The sequence below is a fragment of the Helianthus annuus genome, chromosome 14 (assembly GCF_002127325.2).
Source record: "Helianthus annuus cultivar XRQ/B chromosome 14, HanXRQr2.0-SUNRISE, whole genome shotgun sequence".
In the NCBI taxonomy this organism is placed as follows: Eukaryota; Viridiplantae; Streptophyta; class Magnoliopsida; order Asterales; family Asteraceae; genus Helianthus; species Helianthus annuus.
This window is the reverse complement of record NC_035446.2, coordinates 164653485-164659484: the sequence shown is the minus strand read 5'-3', so window position 1 is coordinate 164659484 and position 6000 is coordinate 164653485.

The window sequence follows — 6000 nt, the reverse complement described above, 5'->3', positions numbered from 1 at the left end:
CCACCGATTGAGTGGGTAACTGAATAAATTTGATCGGCTTGTTTAAACAGTCTTGTTACTTAAAAGCCTTTGGGGGGTTAATGACCATGTCCCGGATATCCCTGGCATCATTTTACGAAATGGCCATGACCTAAGCGCGGAGTGTAGGCGTACACTCGTCTGTGCATAAATAGTCGCTGTGGTGTGTCTATTGATCTTTAACCCGGACTTGATCCGGGCTACTGAACGCATAAGGAACATGTAATTCGTTCACAAGATTATATATTTAAATAATTCTCCCAAGTTATAAAAGAATTTGTGCCTTGTGCATTCAAATCAATTTTAATAAACATTTTCAAAAGTGTCGGTTGAATGTATTTACCAGTGTAAACTGACGTATTTTCCCAAAAAGACTAAATGCAGGTACTATGCGTAATTGGCTGGATATAGCTCCTTAGCATCTTAAAGAGTCTCGCAAGCTTACGATGCCTTCGTCTGTTGAACAATACTTTTATTACTATTTTGATCCCCTGTGGATTTTATTTCAACAATGGTGATACTTTGATATTACATTAAACGTTGAAATATATTTATCTTTATGCTTCCGCTGTGCATTCATATATTGTGTGGTTTGACTATATTGTTGCCAACTACGTCACGGTAATCCCCCACCGGGCCCACCGGTGAGACACGTGGAAATCGGGGTGTGACAGGTTGGTATCAGAGCCAACATTGAGTGAATTAAACACTATCCTTATGTGTTTAATCTCAATTACACAATTGCACATACTTGAGTCTAGACAAGAACATAGGACAAATTCGAATTGTTATTCCAGTTTGTCTTTTTATTGTTTATTGTTATTTAAAGTTTTGAAAGCAGGAAATATGCCACCAGCAATCAGACGAGGAAGAGGAGGAAGAGGCAAAGGAACTATCATTACTCACAATGATCACGAGGTTGGACCTTCGAACATGCGAGCTCCTTCTAGTACAAGAAGTGAGGAACCACAGAGACGAAGAAGAAACCTCTTTGAACCTGCGAGACATTCTACCTCGCACAGTTCGACACCCTCATACCGTCATTCGTTTGGACCAGATTCGGAAAACAATCCCAATAACCCTCAACCATCCTTTATACCTCTCCAGCGATCTGCTTCGCACCGTTCTTATGGCGATCCTTCACCTTTCTTCGTAGGACAGTTTAACCCGGCGGATTATGTCCAAGAGCCAATAGGGTATAACCCTTTAGGACCAGAGGATCACTTTTCTGAAGACAATGCCGTGGATATGGACGAGGATACAGATCCCGTCGAGCCTGCACGGGTACTCCCAATCATCCAATTGAGATCTCTGATGGGTCATCCTTTCATGGAACACCCGATCAAGGTCCCGACAGCTACCAGGTGAGGTTTGACCAATGTAATTGGTACTTCACACCATCTCATCACTTCTCGCCTCATGACCAACAACAGCAACAGGATCCTTCTGAGGATTCGCGGTTTGTGGCAGTTACGCCACCGCCACCGCCACCGGTACAACCAGTAATTCCAGATCCGCCAAGGCGTAGAAGATCAGGCGCACGGATGTCCACCCGAGGAGGGGAATTCCACTTCAGCACCCCTCGCCACTCGAGTGCGAGTCATTTTCCGTTAGTACCTGAAGAAGAACCACAATTAGGGGAACCTTCTGGTCACCCTGCAGAGGTGAATTCTGCACCAGTTGCACCACCTCCGCCACCCTTCAGATATGACAATCCGATACCAGCGTACGGCGGTTCCACCGCGTACAATCCGTTTGAGCAGCCGACTCACTCGCACTACAACTATAACTATGATGCCGATCCATACGTGGTAGCGGCTAATTACAATGCCCTCCATGGAACCTCTTGGAGACCAGATTACTCAGCTCATGGGTACCCAATACCTCCCAGACCTCCGGTTCAGCAACTGTCGCAGCAGCCACGTTTCTCTCCACCGAAGCAAGAAGAAATACTCCACCGTTTAAACCGTGTGGAACGAGACTTCAAACAATAACGTAAGAGTAATCGTGGATTTCTCAAGGGCCTAGCAAACATGTTAAAAGGGAGGAAGAAACGAGATCATTAGTCTCCTTATATATTGTTGTATTTATAATTTAGTCCCTGCGTGGACATTTGTCGTATTTCAGTCCCTACGTGGACTTATCTTGTATTCCCTACGCGGACATCTATCTTATATTGGTCCCTGCGTGGAATTGTTTTTCTATAAACCTCTGCGTAGGTATTTATTTATTTATTTATTTAAAAAGTCCCGTTTAGGGCAGCGTGTAATCATATTTGAAAATTTGTGGAATGTTATGTTATAAATTTCATTTTTGTTATTATTATTATATATGAAATAAATCAAAAATCATTCCTTTTAAATTTAAATCTGCCTAAATAAAGAATCTTAAGAGTGAAACCTAGCCAGCTGTCTTTATAAGATCCGGCCAAGATGGTAAGACCTGATTAAAAGATTCAGATTCCCAGTTAACCTCTGTAAACATGTTAACGTTCATGGCAGATGTGATTCGTTAAAATCGCACGCGTCATTCTTATATAAGAATCCTTTTAAGGATTCCAAGGCCCGAATTAATGATTTATAAATCATGGGTTAAATCGTCAATGAAGACGATAACTTATTAAACATCCATTAATGATGTAGTGCCTACGTGCCAAACCTATTTAAACATCCATTAGTGATGTAGTGCCTACGGGCCAAACTTATAAACATCCATTAGTGATGTAAAGCCTACGGGCCATAATTATTGTCATATAAGACAAAAGGCGGTGGTAGTCTATGACTCCCTGTCAGAAAAGATAAAAGGACTACGGTTCAACCCTTCATGCCTTGATTCTCTGTAATCCCGGCTAATATTATAAAAACATCCTCGTGACTAGGCTTTCATGCCACTAACAATATTGTTTGTAATTAGGATAAGTTATATTCAAATAAAAAGTGAGTAACAAATTAACCAGATATGGTCTCTGTTTACCATGGTTAATGAATTGCAATAAAAGACAATTCCATAATAACTCCTAAATAAAACTTTTCGTTATCTTCTGTAGCAGATTCAAGTTACCATGGCTGATCCAAGTGGGGAGAATAGTCATTCGAAAGAAGACGAATACGATAACGCCCAGGTTCATTTGACGGGCGCTGAATTAAAAGCTCTTGTCGACGGTGCTGTTAAGGCAGCCCTGGATCGATAATACGAGGAGTATACTGAATCCCGGAGCAGAACCATATCTAAACCACACTCAAAGCCGAAAACCCACTCAAAATCTCACAGCAAACCACCGTCCAAGCCTAAAAAGGACGATGATAATCACTCATCCAATGAAAACAGTGTCCGTCCAGTAAAGGTGTATACTAATGCATCTCGCGCCAGGGGCTGCACCTACAAGTATTTCGTATCATGCAAACCCCGAGACTTCACTGGGGAGAAAGGCGCGGTCAATTGTATGACGTGGCTAGACGAGATGGACACCGTGGTGGACATCAGTGGGTGCGCAGAGAAAGATGTGGTAAACTTTGTTTCACAATCATTCAAGGGCGAGGCCCTGGCTTGGTGGAGGTCTCTGGTTCAGGCCTCGGGGAAGGCTGTCCTATACAGCATGACATGGGAGGAATTCATTTCTCTCATCAAGGAGAATTACTGCCCTCAACATGAGGTTGAAAAGATAGAGACCTACTTCCTATCGTTGGTTATGACGAACCTTGACTGTCAAGCTTACCTCACGAGCTTCAACACGATGTCCCGGTTGGTTCCGTATCTGGTAATCCCGGAGCCAAAGAGAATAGCTCGTTTTATCGGTGGTTTAGCCCCCGAGATAAAGGCAAGCGTAAAGGCCTCTCGGCCAGCGACCTTTAGATCTGTAGCTGACATTTCTTTGTCCCTCACTCTGGATGCGGTCCGACAAAGATCGCTGAGGAACAAAGAGGCTGAGAAGAGAAAGCGTGAAGATGATACTTCACGAAGGTCGGGCAAGAAGCACCGTGGAAACGGTGACAACAAGAGAGGGTCTGAGTCAAGGAAGGATGGGCAACAGTCTGGTGAGAAGCCCAAATGCAAGAATTGCAAGAGACATCACTTTGGAAAGTGTAGACTCGAATCAAACTCGCAGACTCAGTCGAAGTCATTTGCTTGCGGGTTATGCAAGTCCAAGGACCACAAGACCGTGGATTGCAAAAAGATAAAGGATGCAACTTGCTTCAGTTGCAACGAGAAGGGGCACATTAAAACCAACTGCCCTAAAAACGCCAAGAAGCCTGAAGAGACCAAGAAGACCAATGCAAGAGTCTTCAGGATGGAGGCGAAAGAAGCAATGCTAGACGATAACGTAATCACAGGTACTTTTCTCGTAAATGATATCTTTGCAAGAGTACGTTTTGATTCGGGCGCTGATAAGTCTTTCGTAGATCATAAATTTTGCAAATTTCTGAATATGCCTGTCAAAACCTTGAGTGTAAACTATGAGGTAGAGTTAGCAGATGGCACCATAGAAACCGTCTCTACTGTGTTAGATGGATGTGTGATATTCATTAAGAACCACTCTTTTCCTCTATCTCTGCTTCCTTTTAAATTGGCCGGTTTTGACATAGTGCTAGGTATGGACTGGTTATCTCACAACCAGGCCCAAATCGTCTGCAACAAAAAGCAAGTGGTGATAAAAACTCCGTCTGGTGAATCGCTTACCATTCGGGGAGATACCCAATATGGATTGCCTGAGCAAGTGACTATGCTCAAGGCTTCTAAATGTCTAAAGAAGGGTTGTGCCATCTGTTTTGGTCAAAAATTACCGAAGCAATTTAGTGATCAAATTAGTTAAGTGAGGTAGTGTGCTGAGAAAATGTGTTCAAAAATATGTTAAGTGAGTTATTTGCAAAAACAGTTTCAGGATACAGCTCAGGATATAGAGTCGTATCTGTGATCAAACAATGAGCAAAAAGGTAAAGTAAATGACACGCGATGTACGAGGAAAGCCCTTGATCAATCTAGATCGCCGGCATAAAACCTCGGGAGCTGACAATCGCAGCTGCCTTGTTCTTCTATTACTTCAAATATCAGGATACAGTGCAGGATGTGGTGCGGATCAACTAAGTGTTACAACGTGAGTTGGATACAAGTGTGGTGACTGCCGTAATCTAGAGAGCAAGAGTGTACGAGAGTGTTCGTGAAAAATTGTGTGCCTTAAACTGATCCGCCACATCTATTTGTAGTAAAGATAAAGTAACTAACTATCCTAAACTCCTGGGATCCAGCGAATATTCCCACTCGAACGTTGAGGACCAAGTCTTTCGGGTTCAACGGCTTCCTCACAACGAATTCACCCAAGTCTTAAGGAGAAGAAGTCCTGATGACCGTTAGTAGCTTTCAACCATTAACCTGCACGTGTTTAATTAATAAATCTCAGGATATCGCCCAAGATATTAGCAATATCCTCTTCCAGCATCCTGGTCACAAATAAACAAACAAAGGCAGGATATTGGTCAGGATATGTACGCTTAGAAAATGACCCATAACACCATCTACATGGCACAGGTGATTTTTGATGAGCCTAAACCGAAGATAGAAGACATTCCCGTCATTTCGGAATACCCAGAAGTTTTCTCTGAAGATCTACCTGGTTTGCCACTAGATAGGCAAGTGGAATTCAGGATCGATATCATCCCTGGAGCAGCACCTATTGCTAGAGCACCTTACAGGTTAGCACCAACCGAAATGAAGGAGTTAAGGACCCAGCTGGATGAACTGCTAGCTAAAGGTTTCATCAAACCTAGTTCGTCTCCCTGGGGAGCACCAGTCCTGTTTGTCAAGAAGAAGGACGGATCGATGCGTCTGTGCATCGATTATCGCGAGCTTAACAAGGTCACGATAAAGAATAGATATCCTTTGCCGAGGATCGACGATTTGTTCAATCAGTTACAAGGGGCAAGTTATTTCTCGAAGATTGACTTGAGGTCAGGCTACCATCAACTAAAAGTCAGAGATGAAGACGTA